The following is a 17,277-nucleotide window of genomic DNA, read 5'->3' as shown; positions in this document are numbered from 1 at the left end:
ATTCTTGGCAAGAATCTCTTGCCGCCCGAGTGTACAGACTCTCCTTTCAAAAGAACCGCGGTTCTCTTGAAAGACAAGAACGCGGTGACATCATCGCGTACGACGAGCATGCGCTCGTCACATTCAATGCCATCGCCACAACCTTGCTGCACCCTACCTATGCCTAGGAAGCTATTGCGCATGCGTCAAAGTCATTTCGAGCATGTGCGGGTTTCCACGGTGACCAGGTAAGTATACACACTCTCGGGTTTCTCGGCAGGAAAACTGCAGAGAATCTCACGAGGAGAAAATTGAGAACATGTTCTCTATTTTTCTCGTCTAGACTAAAGCCTCATCTAGACTAAAGCCTCGTACACACGCTCGGTATACTCGTCAAGAAAGCTCTGCCAGCAGTTTTCTTGCTGGTTCTTGCCGAGTAAACCGAGCGTGTGTACGAGGCTTTAGTCTACACACTGAGTCTACCAGGTAGATTCTTTGCTCCAGACCAACATGGTCCCGGAGCCAGGAACACTGAAGCACACACCCCGGCCATGAGGGCCACACACGGGGTGGTGGGACGACTGCCCAGGCGGATTGCGGCGAAGACGACCCCAAACTCATGGGGTCCACCCCCTAAATACCCCGAGGCGATCAACCCTCCTAATTGGCTGCCGATGAGAAATATACACACTACCCTGACTCTACTGCTGCCACCTGTCGGCCTGGGGTGGGACCAACTCCCCAGACAACAACAGTGTACACACACAGTACAGCCAAAGCTGGAACAGAAGCCCTGAAGCCGCAAATTTAGCGGTCAGAGGCAATTAATTCTCTGACCACCCTCTAAATTTACAACAGCACCGGCTATGAAAGTAGCCAGGCGCTACATATGTAAAAATAACATCACAATGATAATTAAGGCAGCGGCGATCTGTGCCATGTCCAGCCCCACCTCTGTCCCCCCGCTGTTTTCTGGGAGACACACATGTCCCAGAAGACAGCAGGGACCAGTGAAATTGCACAGTGCGACTCGCGCATGCGCAGTAGGGAACCAGGAAGTGAAGCCGCAAGGCTTCACTTCCTGATTCCCTTACCGAAGATGGCGGCGCCTCCACCCGAGAGCCAAGGGACAGATCGGCTTCAGGTACCAACATCGCGGGTGTCCTGGACAGGCAAATCTCCATGTATTAAAAGTCAGCAGCTTCAATATTTGTAGCTGCTGACTTTTTTTTTGTGTGGAAATCCAATATATTAAACAACAAAAGAACTTGCAATATTTATAATTACTGGGTTCATCTCAGGATAATTACCATTACCAGTCATCTGCAGATCTGCCGAGGGGCATTGTTAATCTGGGAATCTGGGCGCCAGGTAGACGTGAAAAGGCTTCTTTTATTAATAATGAAATATCTACTCACTACACAAAGATCAGTCTCTGCAATGGAGGAGCTTGCACTCTAATGTCCCACAATAGTCACCCACTAGTATTATACATGTATATAGCTCTGGGACCAATGCACAAAGAAAAGCATGCTAACCACATTGCTATTCTAAATATAAAAAAGCTGCGTTGGGACCATTTCACGCTAAAATGCATTTCATGAAACGCTTTAGTGAATGTTTTATCACACATGCTCATAAATATTTTTCAGCATATTTTGCACATTGTAAATACATTAACTGCCATGTTTTGTCCATTTGTTATGTACAATAGGGAAAGAACATTTAAAGTGTAGGTACAGAAAGTTTTGTATTTTTGTTGAAGTGTTTGTCCAACCCCTCCCAAAAAATATATATTTTTAATTATTTTTATTCAGCCAAAAGCTTTTTAATTTAGTTTTGGCTAGGGTGGGTAAATTTCAGAATCCCTGGTAGGTTTTTACTGTTATCTGACTTCTTTACAAAGAGTTCACCCTAATTTATTGTCCCAATGATAACAGTGGTACCAGACTGGAACTAAGGGAAAATCGGCAACTGGGACTCAAGAATAAAATCTGACGGGTTCTAGCTTTTCTCTTTTTTAGCCTTTAGCTTTCTGGGCTTGTTCAAACCCGTGAGCATAGGCGTGCGCACAGGATGTGCCAGGTGTGCCCAGGCACACCCTAATTACCCTGTGTAGCACAAATTTCCCCTACTGTCCTGGTTTCCCCCTCCTCCGGCTTCCCTCCTCTCCTCTCTCACTGGTTGTTGCTGCGGGGACGCTTTAGGATGAGTGGGGGAAGGAGACGGTAAACATGTAATTTACTGTCCCCTTCTCCTTCTGAATGAACATTGTACGTGATCAGCAGTGTGTGTTTGAGCTTTGGGGTGCACACCCTAATGCAATAGGCTGCGCACACCTGTGCCCGTGAGCTTGCGCTGTGGTCTGTTATGGCACTTGTGTGCGTTATGTAGTGGCAGTGTTGTTACAAAGCATCACAGTGTTTCCTTTTTTTCCTTTTTAAAGCGGAGTTCCACCCAAAAATGGAACTTCCACTTTTTTTAATCCTCCCCCCTCCGTTGTCACATTTGGCACCTTTCAGGGGGGAGGAGGGAGCAGATACCTGTGTAATACAGTTTTTTTTCTCCCACTTCCGGGCATAGATCGTTGCAGTATCCACGGCGATCTACGCCATGTCCGTAGTTCTCAGAAGACAGCAGGGACCAGTAAGATAGCGCAGCACGACTCACGCATGCGCAGTAGTGAACCAGGAAGTGAAGCCGCAAGGCTTCTCTTCCTAGTTCCCTTACCGAAGATAGCAGGGGGCAGCACCCGAGAGCCGAGGGACAGATCGGCGTTGGGTGCTGATATCGCGGGAGCCCTGGACAGGCAACTGTCCATGTATTAAAAGTCAGCAGCTGCAGTATTTGTAGCTGCTGAATTTTTTTTTTTTTTTCGGCGGAACTACGCTTTAAACTGTATTGTGATGTCACAAAATGATACTTTATTCAGCTCTCTGCAAAACAGCATGTTGCATTATGCTGTGACACCCATTTTTTGTGATGTACTGCATAAAAATGCAGACACGCAGTGCACACATGTATGGCGAGAACAGGGCACATACATAAAAATAATTTATATTTCTTACATCATGGGACACAGCAGCCATATACATTACTACCTGGGTTATGCGCCACCTATAGGTGAACGGACACTGGCAGAGGAAAAAAGACAGGAAGTCCCCCTCTATTTAAACTCTCACATACAGGAAGTACTTCCGTTTTTTTTCTCCAGTGTCTTCAAAGTGAATGGTCACTCTTTAAGCTCTCTGTGAGCTTCCATGCTGTAATCCCGAACAGGTTCTTGTGAATCAAGGGGCAGCTTTTCCAAATCAGATCCATTTAAAAAAAGCTACTATGCTAAGATAAATGGTACCCAAGCCTCGTAAAGAATATTTAATGCAACTTTAAGGTTTTGTCTGTAATGCGACCTCTGGGTGCTGGAACCTGCGTAATTCAATCCTGAACACCACAGAGCATTCCTGCAGGGTGCTATACAGGTTCAAGGGAGTGGACCCTAAAACATGAAAAGGCACCCAGTCATTGAAGGTCTGCGACTGGCAATACCCTCTGTGATGGGTGAAGGCTGGACCTCTGGCTTAGGCCATAGTCCTGTGGCGGGAGCTGCCCCTGTGCAAGTAGGGGCTGATTATTATGTATTTCCCTGCAACACTGTTAAGTCTAGGCTGTCATGTTGTCATGCCCACTAAAGAGCATGGAGTTGAGTTGCTGTTCAGTGTTTCTCCTTCCACAGGCGTACGCACTTTTAGGGGGTCATGCGCTGCTTCCTTAGGTTTTTCAGGCCCTTGGCAGTTTCGACTGCACCAGGGATCTAGGGTCAAAGGTAAACAAAGGCCAGGGCCAAAAGAGGCCTTTGATCCAAAAACCCTCTAATACTGGCGCCAAACCTTCCTTGTGAAGGGACGCCCCAACTGATTTCCTGACATCCATAGATATCAAGGATGCATGCCTGCATGTGCCAATTTTCCAGCCTCATCAAAGACTTTTGCGCTTTGTAATAGAAGAGCAGCACTTTTAGCTTGTGGCTCTGCCCTTTGGGCTCGCAACCTCCCCCCGAGTCATCACAAAGATCCTAGCGCCAGTGCTGGGTCTTCTGAGGTCTCGGGGATCTTGATTACAGGCTACCTAGAGGAACTTCTACTCAGGGATCAATCACTGCAGGTTTTGTTGCAGAATGTGGCCTTTACGGTTTAATTCCTGGAATACCTTGGCTGGATCATAACTGGGGTAGAGGTTCTGTCAGCTATGCAGGGGCAGGCTCAGAGGTGGTTGCCGCCACGCCAGCTTAAGCCAGGAATGGTGATTTGCGATAATGGCACCAACCTCCTCTCTGCCCTGCGACAGGGACAACTGACCCATGTGCCCTGTTTTGCTCATATCCTTAACTTGGCGGTGCAGCGGTTCTTGGGCAGGTACCCGGACTTACAGGATGTCCTGAAGCAAGCCAGGAAACTCTGTGTGCATTTCCGATGGTCATATAATGCCAGTGCTTGGCTGGCAGACCTCCAAAAGGAATACAACCTGCCCAAGAACCGCCTAATCTGTGACATGCCCACCAGGTGGAACTTTACATTGGCCATGCTGCAGCGGCTGCACACGCAGCAGAGGGCCATCATTGAGTATATGTGCCAATATGGCAGTAGGACAGGGTCAGGGGAGCTTATTTTTTTTCCCCACGCCAGTGGGCCATGATCAGGGATGCATGCACTGTCCTGTCACCATTTGAGGAGGCCACGAGGATGGTGAGCAGTGACAGTGCATGCATCAGTGACACTGTCCCTCTTATTCACCTGTTGGAGCACACGCTGCATGAAATAATGGACAGGGCCCTTGAGGCAGAACAGAGGGAGGAAGAGGAGGACTTCCTTACCTCTCAAGGCCCCCTTTATCCAGACAGTGTTCCTGCTTGCCCGCCTATTGCCCCCCTTGCCCGCCTATCACACAGGAAGAGGAGGATCATGTTGTCCTCAGTGATCCAGAGGACTCTGCACCGAATGCCTCAGCAAACCTAGGCTGTATGGCCTCCCTGATCCTGCAAAGCCTGCAGAAGGATCCTCGTATTCGTACTATCAAGGAGAGGGATCATTACTGGCTGGCAACCCTCCTTGATCCACATTACAAGGGTAAGGTTGCGGACCTTATCTTGCCGGCGCAGAGGGAGCAGAAGATGAAACATCTTCAGGAAGCTTTGCAGAAAGGTCTGTGCAACGCGTTCCCAGAGACTGGGAGGTTACAAAATCCTGGTCCTGGACAACGTGTTGCTGAGGCTTTGGTCAGTGACAGAGGGAGCGTTGGAGAAGGTGGCCGTCTGACCGATGCGTTCAGACAATTTTTAGTCCGCAGCCCCAAGGTATAACCGGTTCCAGCAACCATCGCCAGCGTCTGTTTTACATGGTGCGGGAATACCTGGGGCAAGACCAGACTTGGACACCTTTCCCACCGAAAATCCTCTGGCTTACTGGGTCTTGAGGATGGCTCACTGGCCAGAGCTTGCACAGTATGCAATTGAGCTACTGGCCTGTCCTGCATCCAGCGTTCTTTCAGAATGCACATTCAGTGCTGCTGGAGGCTTTGTAACCGATCACAGGGTGCGCCTCTCCACTTTGACTATCGACTGACCTTCATAAAAATGAATCAGGCTTGGATCACCACCAACTACCAAGCACCTGATGCTGATGTAACCAAATTTTTTTTTTTAAATGTCAGATCCCTTCAAGACTGCCTATGCTGATGCTGAGTGACTATCCTGTTATGCTGAGTGACTATCCTTTTCCTCCTAAATGATCATGCTGATAGCTTGTAAGAACATTTTTGTGGCTAAGGCCCAATTTTTTGTTTCAGCCCCTGTTTTTGATGCAATACTTTGCAGCAGGGCTTATTACTGTGCTCCAACTAGAGTATCTGTGGGGGGTTGCAGTGTTGTGGCACCACCACCAGCAAAGGCCCAATTTTTCTGCCTCTGTTTAACAGGGGCGTGTAATTACAATTTTTGAACTAATATTTTACAGCAGGGCCCATTCCTGCGCCCACCAAGAGTAACTGTGAGGGCTTACAGTGTTGTGGCACCAGCACCACCACCACCACCAACAAAGGCCCAATTTTTCTGCCCCTGTTCAACAGGGGCATGTAATTACAATTCTTGATCTATTATTTAACAGCAGGGCTCATTCCTGCGCCCACCAAGAGTAACTGTGAGGGCTTACAGTGTTGTGGCACCAGCACCACCACCAACAAAGGCCCATTTTTTATGCCCCTGTTCAACAGGTGCATGTAATTACAATTCTTGATCTAATATTTCACAGCAGGGCGTTCCAGCACCCACCAAGACTAACTGTGAGGGCTTACAGTGTTGTGGCAACACCAACACCTAAGGGTCAAATTTCTGCAGAGTATAGACGGCAGTCCCCTACCTTCAAACATCCAACTTACAAATGACTCCTGCTTGCAAACGGAAGGAGACAACAGGAAGTGAGAGGAAATCTACCCCTAGGAAGGGAAATTCTCTTCTGTAGGTGTCTCCTGTCCACTGATGCTTTATCACCAATCCTTGTTTCACTAAAAAAATAAATAAAAAAAAAATCATTTGTCATTGGGACAGAAAGTGAATTGCAATCTTCTGAACAGATGCACACAGACAGCATAAAATAATGTTACAGGGGTGATAACCCGTCTCTATGTTTTCCAAAACGCTTACAAATAATTTTTTTAGCTGGAGCTACACTTTAAAAAAGTACCAGTTCAAAATTACAAACAGATTCTACTTAACAACAAACCTACAGTCCCTGTCTTGTTTGCACCGCCTGTATACTGCTTTTCAAAGTATATAGGGCCAAAGGGGCTGGTAATGACCTGGGGGGAGGGGGGCGGGGAAACCCATGCTATTTTTCTCAATGATTTTCGTCCATATTGCAGGGACCAGGCATTACATTAAAGCCGCAAGCAGTTTTAAATTACCTTTTTCTTATAGTAATCTCATTTTGTGCAGGGACAGTTCTAAACATGTGCCACTTCACAGGCATACTATAGACACCCAGCAGGTATAATAATTTTTCAATATTTTTTTTTTCACTTTAAGCATCATTAAAATCACTGCTCCAGAAAAAACAACAGTTTTTAAAACTTTTTTTTACATTGATACATTGATACATGTTCCCTGGGGCAAGACCCGGGTTCTCAAACCCGTTTTACGATAATAACTTGCATATTAGGCTTTAAAATTAGTACTTTTGAATTCGAGTCCCATAGACTTCAATGGGGTTCTAAATGTTTGCGCGAACGTTCGGTCCGTTCGAACAGGGCCGGATTAACATAGGGGCTGATGGAGCTGCAGCTCCAGGCCCCTTTCTTAAGATAGGCCCATTTGCCCAAAAAATAAATCTGAAAAAAATAAATAAAGATCGTCTTCGGGGGTTGTAGCTCGATGACCAGAGGTCACAGAAACCCCACATTTGGGGGGTATGCAGTTGAAGACCTACCCCACAACTGATCAAAATATGGGATGGCTATCATTTATGGTTTCGGAGATACGGGCCTGCTTGCACAGCCTGTCAGAAGCTACATTCAGAGCGGCCAATATAAATACAAGCTGACACACTGCGGCAAACTGATAGGATCACAGTGCTTATAATAATTATTTGTATATTACTAACCCCTTACCACCCAGGCCAATTCTGACACATCTCTACTACATGTAAAAAACATCATTTGTTTTTTGCTAGAAAATTACTCTATGGTGGTCTTTGCACTTTTTATGTTGCACGGTATAGAGCTGCACGATTCTGGCTAAAATGAGAATTGCAATTTTTTTGCTTATAAGATAGATCACGATTCTCTCACGATTCTTGTGGCGTAACATCATCTTTCACATTAAAAAATGGGCTAACTTCACTGTTTTATTTTTATGGTTTTTATTATTCATTGAAATTGGCAAATGCAGTGTGACATAAAATATTGCAGCAATTGCCATTGTATTCCCTAGAGTCTCTGCTAAAAAATATATAATGTTTGGCGGTTCCAAGTAATTTTCTAGCAAATAATATTGCTTTTTAACTTAAGAAACAAGTGTTGGACTTTAAGTGGTTACATTTCCTGCATTTACACACAGAAGTTTGATCTAAGAAGGAAGTTGGTTACAATGTTTCATGTTGTTTACAAACTTGGCAGACTGCCCAGATTTTTTCTTTTGATAGCTGAAAGTCTTTCCACTTGTCATATGAAAGAATCTGCGAACTCTGCATTGGAGATCGTCAGGGGGGTTGAATCGAGATCACGATTTTTTTAACGATTAATTGTGCAGCTCTAGCACGGTATTTGCGCAGCAATTTTTCAAACATGTTTTTTTTGGAAAAAAACTGTTTCATTCATTAAAAAAAACACTAGTTAGTTAAGTTAGCACAATTTTTTTTGGTATCCTAAGCGATGCTTTAAAAATTTTTTAGGTTACATGTTTACAGTTACAGAGGAGGTCTAGTACTCAAATTATTGTTCTCGCTCTAACGATCGTGGCATATGTAACCTGTGTGTATCTGGCTCTGATACTACCAGTGCCTACCCAGCCACTGACTACTCCTGTACATAGTGCTCACTGTCATACTCTCCACACTCCTCTCCTGTACATAGTGCCCACTGTCATACTCTCCACACTTCTCTCCTATACATAGTGCCCACTGTCATACCCTACACACTCCTCTCCTGTACATAATGCCCACTGTCATACCCTCCACACTCCTCTACTATACAGAGTGCCCACTGTCATACCCTTCACACTCCTCTCCTGTACATAGTGCCTGCTGTCACTTCTCTCCTGTACATAGTGCCCACTGTCGCACCCTCCACACTCCTCTCCTGTACATATTGCTCACTGTCATACCCTCCACACTCCTCTCCTATACATAGTGCCCACTGTCATACCCTCCACACTCCTCTCCTGTACATTGTGCCCCATCATACCCTCCACACTTCTCTCTGGTACGTACTACCCTCTGTCATACCCCCACACTCCTCCTGTACATACTGCCCATTGTCATATCCTTCACACTCCTCTCCTATACATAGTGCCTGCTGTTAGACCCTCCACATTCCTCTCCCTCACCTGCACATACTTCCCACTTCTATACCGTCCATACTCCTCCCCTATGTCGCTTACCCACAAAAACAGTTCTTTAAAATTATACTGAATACCCTCAATATTACCAGCTCTAGAATGAACACACTTTTGTTAGTTCAACTAAAGGAAATCTCAGTTCTCATATTTGTTCTGCCCCATTATTAGTACTCATTTAATTTTGTGATTACTACTATGATGTATAGAGGAACATAGGGGATCTCAGCTACTCTAAATATAGCACTTATATAAAAAAGTGTCCCTGAAAATATTTTTTAAATGTTGGCAACTGTGCACTTAGGCACTGCCCAAGGGCCACTGGGTCAGTAGGGGCCCCATGAGAGGCTCCTGGGATCCTGTGATATTAAAGTGGTAGTAAACTTTCCTGACATTACTACTTTTTAGAGGCCCTGGGGTAGGTTATGCCAGAACGTACAAGTATGCACAGCATATTAGCACATTAGGGTACACTTAAATTTTCAGACTGAGCCCTCTAGTGCTGCGCTGTGATGAATCAGGCGGGGCCCGGGCACTTCCATCTTCACCCGGTCTTCCTTCTGGGTTCTGTGCCTTTGGTCACTTGCCTTGGCTGGGCTGCGTTCATGTCATTCCCACGCATTTATTTATTATTTATAAAAGGCCCCACCAAAATCCTCAGCACCAGGCCCATGATGTTCTTAATCTGGCTCTGCGTTCAAAGGTTCTGGTACGAACCGAACGACGGGGTGTTCGGCTCATCCCTAGTCAGTAGCTCCTGGGTGTCATGAATCAGAGGCATACATTAAACTGCCAGCGATTAATGGAGCCACCAACTGTCTAAAATAGGCTCATCAGTGATGGCAATAAACTATGGGAGAATGGGAAAGGGCAGCCAAGCATAGACACTGAATGGCCAATGTGCAGGACTCCAACATGCTGCCTGGACATTCATAGTGGGAAGTTCCCATATTCCCTGATCCATACATACAGTATATTGTATCCAAATCAAAGAAACTGAATGAGGGAGCTGTGGTCTATGAATATAAAATCATAATATTTATGTATTACTTGCATTCATAAAAGAACATGACTATAAATTTCCCTGCATAAGAGAGAGACCCGATCACACAAAATTCACATTTATATTCCATTATGAATAAATAGAGCTTGGCCCATATTCTCTGTAAATGTCCGCGGGGCGGCGCGTAAGGCATTTACACTCCGCCGCCCCAAACTACAGGAGCAAGTGCTGTATTCCCCAAACACTTGCTCCGTAGTTTGGGGCGGCGGAGTGTAAATGGCCTGGCGTAGCCACGCGTATCTTCAAGGGGGCGGCTTCTATTCAAATTAAGCGCGCCCCCGATTCTAAGTAACTGCGCATGCGCCAGGCTTAAAAAAGCCCAGTGCGCATGCTCCAGTTCTCGGCGGAAAACGTCAATGACGCGACGTGTGCATCATTGACGTAAAGTCGTATTCAAGAACGACTTAGGGAAATGACGTAGCCGACGGAAAAACACGACGCGGACCCGACGCTATCCGTAACATGGCCTACGTGGGACATGCGGAAACTTACTCCTCATATAGCAGGAGTAAGTTTCCGCTTACGCAAACAACGTTAGCGACGGGTACGCAACGCGAAATCGTTCGGGAATCGGCGTAGCAGGCTCATTTGCATAAACAAATGAGACCTTCACGTAAATGTCATCTAGCGGCAGGCGGCGTAATTACATTTAAGATCCGACAGTGTAAGTGACTTACACATGGCGGATCTTAAGTGTATCTATGCGAAAATGATTCTAATAATCAGTCGCATAGATACACGGGCCAAAAAAGAGAGATATCCTGAGATACTCCATCGTAACTTCTCTCAGAATATGGCCCCTTGTATTTATGTGCTGATTATCAGAAGGACTATTGTACAACCTTCAAACCTAGATAATATCTTATACTGAGTCATCATGATTTTAGTGATCGTGTCATTGTATTAAGTCATTATAAGTTGGAATGTTGTACAATGCTCATTTACTGTACTTTTTCTATGGAGAAGCATTATTGTCACCCTAGGATAGGACTACAAAACACCTCCCTCTCTCCTCTTCTCCCTAAAATAGAGGGACAGGTTCTGTAGTCTACAGAAATAGCTGTGTAGCTAAGAGAGTGGCGCAGGGAGAGAGCACAAGAAGGTATCAGCTCACAACCGGGAGCACTCACAAATACCAACAGTGTGTAGCGTAGCAGGTATCAGCCATAACTGATAGCATCTGTTTGGAGGAACAGAATGTGTCTCTAAGCCGAATGAGATGTCTTTAAAGGCAATAGCGAGCCCTAAGCTTTTGCTTGTCATCCAGAACCTCTCACTGCCGCACGTCAAAACCTGGGGAGCGGTCTATTTTTTTTTTTAAAAAGCACCCCCATGATTCTCTCTACTAGTGCAATCAAAATTGGATACTGTTATAAGTGTAATCATTCATACTGATTATGAGTCTTCAATTACTCACAGCACCTCAGGTATGCAGGCAACGGCCATTGCTATTGTGGGCATCTGAAGCCCGCTCGTATTTGTTTCCCAGATTTGGTGCAGCTGGCTGCCCCAAATGCACCTCCCAACCTTGCGCCTGCGCAGTCAGGATACAGCGCGGTACACTGAGTTAATTGCGGGTTGCCATAGCAATGGCGGCGTCAGCGGAAGTTCCCTCCCTGTTGTTATGGCAACCTCTCAATCAACACAACCCAGATTTCATTATTAGGCTTCCCGAAGACTCCTGGGAAAGATGATGCCGATATCCCAGGAGTCAATGATAATCACCTAATCACGCACGGGAAGGTATTACAAAAGGTATCTAGAAATAGAAATTTTTTTAAAAAGATATCCATTTAGCAATGTTAACGGGGGAGGGCATTGAGAACATAGGAACTTGAAAAAAAGAGTGGAACCCCACTTTAAAAAGACTCTGCTGACCCAAGATGGCTGCCAAAGGTCACCTAGATGCAGCGCAGGCAACCGGAACACTGGGCCAGATTCAGAAAGATCAGCGGATCTTTCTGCTGGCGTAACGTATCTCATTTACGTTATGCCGGCGTAAGTTTTTCAGGCAAGTGCTTTATTCACAAAGCACTTGCCTGTAAAGTTGAGCCGGTGTAGCGTAAATCCCCCGGCGGAATTCAAATTCCGCGGGTAGGAGGCGTGTAACATTTAAATCAAGCGCGCCCCCGCGCCGAAAGAACTGCGCATGCGCCGGCCGCGACTGAATCCCAGTGCGCATGCTCAAAATGATGTCGGCAAATCGTCATGCTTTCGACGTGAATGTAAATTACGTCCATCCTTATTCGCAAACGACTTACGCAAATGACGTAAAATTTCAAAACTCGGCGCGGGAACAACGGCCATACTTAACATTAGCTACGCCTAATATAGCAGGGGTAACTATATGCCGGAAAAAGCCGAACGCAAATGACGTAAAAAAAAACGCCGGGCGGTCGTTCGTTTCTGAATCGGCGTAACTCCTCATTTGCATATTCCTCACGTAAAACATACGGAAGCGCCACCTAGTGGCCAGCCTGGAATTGCACCCTAAGATCCGACGGTGTAAGACACTTACACCTGGCGGATCTTAGGGAGATCTATGCGTAACTGATTCTCTGAATCAGTCGCATAGATACGACCAGCCGAACTCAGAGATACGACGGCGTATCAGGAGATACACCGTCGTATCTTGTCTCTGAATCTGGCCCACTGTCTTCAGGAAACCCTGACTTTCCAAGCTATGATGCCGCTCCGTTCAGGCGCCACCTACAGTGGAGGAAGCAGACTGCGCCTGCCTACATGCTGTACTTAGCTTCTGAAAAATTCACAACACTCTGCCTCAATACTCTTTTCAAGAGCCCTCATCCCTGATGTACGCAGTGGGCTGCTTTTTGGGAGTTATGCAAATATCAAAATGCCTTAATAGGTGGAATTTAGTCTGAAGGAGTGGGTGTTCCTAGGCAGGGTGCATTTGCATTCATTCTGTCCTAGGTAACTCCAGGGCCGTCTTTAATATGGTTTGGGCCCAGGGCAAACATTTTTTTTGGGCCCCCCTCCAGCTTATTTTGGAGCTGGCTGGTTCACATGTATGTTTTGGCGGCCCTCATTTGTGCAGGCACAGCAGCCCATTGATTTGAATGGGCTGCCATGCCTTTGTTTCCTGCAGAAAAAAAGGTGCATTCAGCATTTTAAAAATACAGTTGCCTTGAAATCCATTCTGCTTTTGCACCATGCTACTTACCTGCAGTTCTTGCACACACAAACGCACTGTGTTTTTAAAAGCGTGACCTAAACATCTAAAAATGCAGCAAGTTTGACAGTGCGGGAACTGCAGATAAGTCACAGCAGACAGCAGAATGGACAGACAGTGCTGTATTTCAGTGCTTGATGGGCATAGGCGTGCCGTGTGCGCAGCCTATTACATGAGGCATGCGCTTTTCTTTGCAGGAAACGCAGGCATGGCGGCCCATTCAAATGAATGGGCTGATGTGCCTGCGCAAATGTGGGCCGCCAAAACACATACATGTGAACCAGCCAGGTCCAAAATAAGCCCATCAAGCAGTTAAATACAGACAGTAATGCCATGTGCTCTGAGGCTTTACTCAGCCTGGACTGCAGGTCTGGTCTGTGATTTAAAGAGTTCCTCTATTTTACACATGGCATGGGGTCCCATGGTGCTAAAGCAGAATGGACAGACGGTGCTGTGACCCCATGCCATGTGTAAAATAGAGGAACTTTTTAAAACACTGACCAGACCTGCAGTGAATCATCAAATATTATAAAGACTTTGGGCACACTCTACAGAAAACTTAAATTTACAATATAGATTAGCAAACAGTGACATACCTTGAGGAGCAGGACATGAAGAAGTCAGCCTCGGGAAGAGCAAACTGGGGATGTTATAAAATCACATTCTAATTCACTTTTATATGCAAGCAGCACCCAGTGGCAGGAAGGGAGGAGTGCGCGTCTAAAGGGAAGCCAGGGGTGCTGTACATTTTAAAACACTGGGAAGGGAAGCAGTACTGTCACTGGCTGCGTGCCGCTGATGATTTTCAGCCTGATTTGTGGGCAGCACAGGGGCTTAACGGGAGGCAGGGCCGCCATCAGGAATTATGGGGCCACTTACACAGCTTCAGGCATGGGCCCCCTGGAGCAGAGAACCGGGATGGGGGGTGCTGCCGCCTGAAATTGAGAAGCAGGGGGGGGCTGCCGCAAATTTAGAAGCGGGGGGCCCTTTACAAAAAAAGAAAGAAATAAAGAAAAATATATATAAAGGGGTGTAGCCATCCGGGGCCCTGGGGACCTCTGGGCCCTTTAATAAAAAGAAAAAAATAAATAAAAAATATATATAAAAAATATATTTTAAAAAGGGGGTTGCCATCTGGGGCCCTGGGGACCTCTGGGCCCTTTAATATTTTTTTTTTAATAAAAATAAATTACAAAAAAAAGGGGGTTGCCATCCGGGACCTCTGGGCCCTTTAATAAAAAATATATATAAAGAAACATTTATAAAAAAAAAAAGGGGGGGTTGCCATCCAGGGCCCTGGGGACCTATGGGCCCTTAAATAAAAAAAAAAAATAAAAAAAATATATAAACAAAAATAAAAAAATAAACATTTATAAAAAAGATAAAGGGTGTTTGCCACATGGGGACCTCTGAGCCCTTTAATAAAAAAAAATATATAAATAAATAAATAAATAAAATATATAAAAAAAATGTTTTTTATTAAAAAAAAAAGGGGGGTTGCCATCCGGGGCCCTGGGGACCTCTGGGTCCTATAATAATAATAATAATAATAAATATATATATATATATATATATATATATATATATATATATATATATATATATATATATATATATATATATATATATATAAAAAGATTTTTTTTTTATAAAAAAAAAAGGGGGGTTGCCATCCGGGGCCCTGGGGAACTATGGGCCCCTGGGGACACCCAGACCTCTAAAAAAAAAAATTGGCCCTTTAATAAAAAATAAAATAAAAATATATTAAAAAATTGTCCCTTTAATAAAAATATATATATTTTTTTTTTATTTAAAAAAAAATAAAAAAAGGGTGGTTGCCATCTGGGGCCCTGGGGTCCTCCGGGCCCCTGGGGGCCTCCGGACCCCTAAAAAAAAAAAAAAAAAAAAAAAAAAATGTTTTTTTTTTTTTTTTTTTCAAAGGGGGTTGCTTTGGGCCCCCAACAGTGACAGGGCCCAGGGCACCTGCCCCATTTGCCCTGCGGTAAAGACGGCCCTGGGTAACTCCTACATGTGATTCTGAGCATCCCTGAATGAAAGGACTAAAATTCAATAAATTTAATGGGTGGGCAAGGTACAGTCAAGCTGGGGAGGAAAACACTAGATCTGGGGCCTCCAAACTTCCTAAACAAAAGGGCTAGTTTACTGTCCCCCAAAGTTCAGGTGGGCCGGACTGTGACCACTGGGAGTAGAACTTGTCCTGGCATCAGTGGGGATACACAATGCATCATTGGTATTAGGGGGAGAAATAATACCCCATCATTGGTGTCAGTGGGAGGAATAGTGGCCCATCATTGTAGTCAGTGGTAGAAATAATGCCCCATCATTGGTGTCAGTGGAAGGAATTATGTTCCAGTGCCCTGTTGTTGACGTCAGGAGTAGGAATAATGCCCCATTGTTGGTGTCAGCGGAAGGAAAAGTGCCCCAAGGGCCGGATAAGGGCAAGCAAAGGGCCACATCCAGCCCCTGGGCCGCAGTTTGGAGACCACAGCACTAGATGATGCTGGATGTCCTTCAGTCAGGAGATGAGGTGGGCTCTATCTGACTTTAGCAGCTTCTAATGCACATTGTGAGAAGCTCAGAGTGTGCAATGAAATCAGAGTAAGCAGTTTCAATACAGAAGAGGAACCTTTACATCTGTGCTGAACTTTAGGCTGAAGTTCAGATTTAGACCCCATACACTCTGGGCTAGATTCAGCATTGATTTACGCCGGCGTATCTATAGATACGCCGCGTAAATTCAAAGCTGCGCCGGCGTACCTTCTTTCTGTATTCAGAAAGCAAGATACGCCGACATTAGCCCAAGATCCGACTGGCGTAAGTCTCTTACGCCGTCGTATCTTAGGGTGCATATTTACGCTGGCCGCTAGGTGGCGCTTCCGTAGTTTTCAGCGTAGAATATGCAAATGACCTAGATACGCCGATTCACAAATTTACGTACGCCTGGCGCTATTTTTTTACGTCGTTTACGTTAGGCTGTTTCGGCGCAAGGTTGCTCCTGCTATTATGAGGCGTACGCAATGTTAAATATGGACATCGTTCCCGCGTGGAATTTTGAATTTTTTACGTTGTTTGCGTAAGTCGTTCGTGAATAGGGCTGGACGTAATTTACGTTCACGTCGAAACCAATGACGTCCTTGCGGCGTACTTTGGAGCAATGCACACTGGGAAATTCCACAGACGGCGCATGCGCCGTTCGGGAAAAACGTCAATCACGTCGGGTCACCACCCATTTACATAAAACACGCCCCCCTCATACTCATTTGCATTAGGCTTGCTTACGCCGGCCCCATTTATGCTACGCCGCCGCAACTTACGCAGCAAGTGCTTTGTGAATACTGCACTTGCCCGTGTAAGTTGCGGCGGCCGTAGCGTACATAACATACGCTACGCCCGCACAAACTTACGGCGGGCTACTTGAATCTAGCCCTCTTTGTGTAGCGGGAACTTGCTTTACTGCTTGTGATTTTGTTTCAAACTAATTTTGTGTGTGCGATTTGCACCCTATTTCCTGTGTCACGGATTGGGCAGCACATTCGATTCAGCCTATGCCAAAAGATTGCAGCGTGATTCTGTCATGTGACAATTGCGGCAAAATTGCACTGTGTATAGGGTGCCATTTAGAATGAATGGCACCCAAAGGCGCACGTTTTGCACCGATTAGCACACAATTTGGAATTGCAGGCAAAGTTGTGGCGATTCCAGATCGCAAAGGGTGAATGGGACCTTAAACTTATGAGCTTAACAAACAGCAAAATCAACATCCTTTCAATGGTATATTAAATGGGCCAAAAGGGAGCAAATATGAGAAGTTGATTGTTAGGATTTATATACACTTCAATCAATCAGATGGTTGTGGTTGAAATAGGGAAGTAAAAGGGAAACCAGAAGTCACATTAACAGAAATATACAACATATTTCCAG

This window comes from Rana temporaria, chromosome 3 (assembly GCF_905171775.1).
Source record: "Rana temporaria chromosome 3, aRanTem1.1, whole genome shotgun sequence".
Taxonomy (NCBI): Eukaryota; Metazoa; Chordata; class Amphibia; order Anura; family Ranidae; genus Rana; species Rana temporaria.
Note: the sequence above shows the minus strand (reverse complement) of the source record.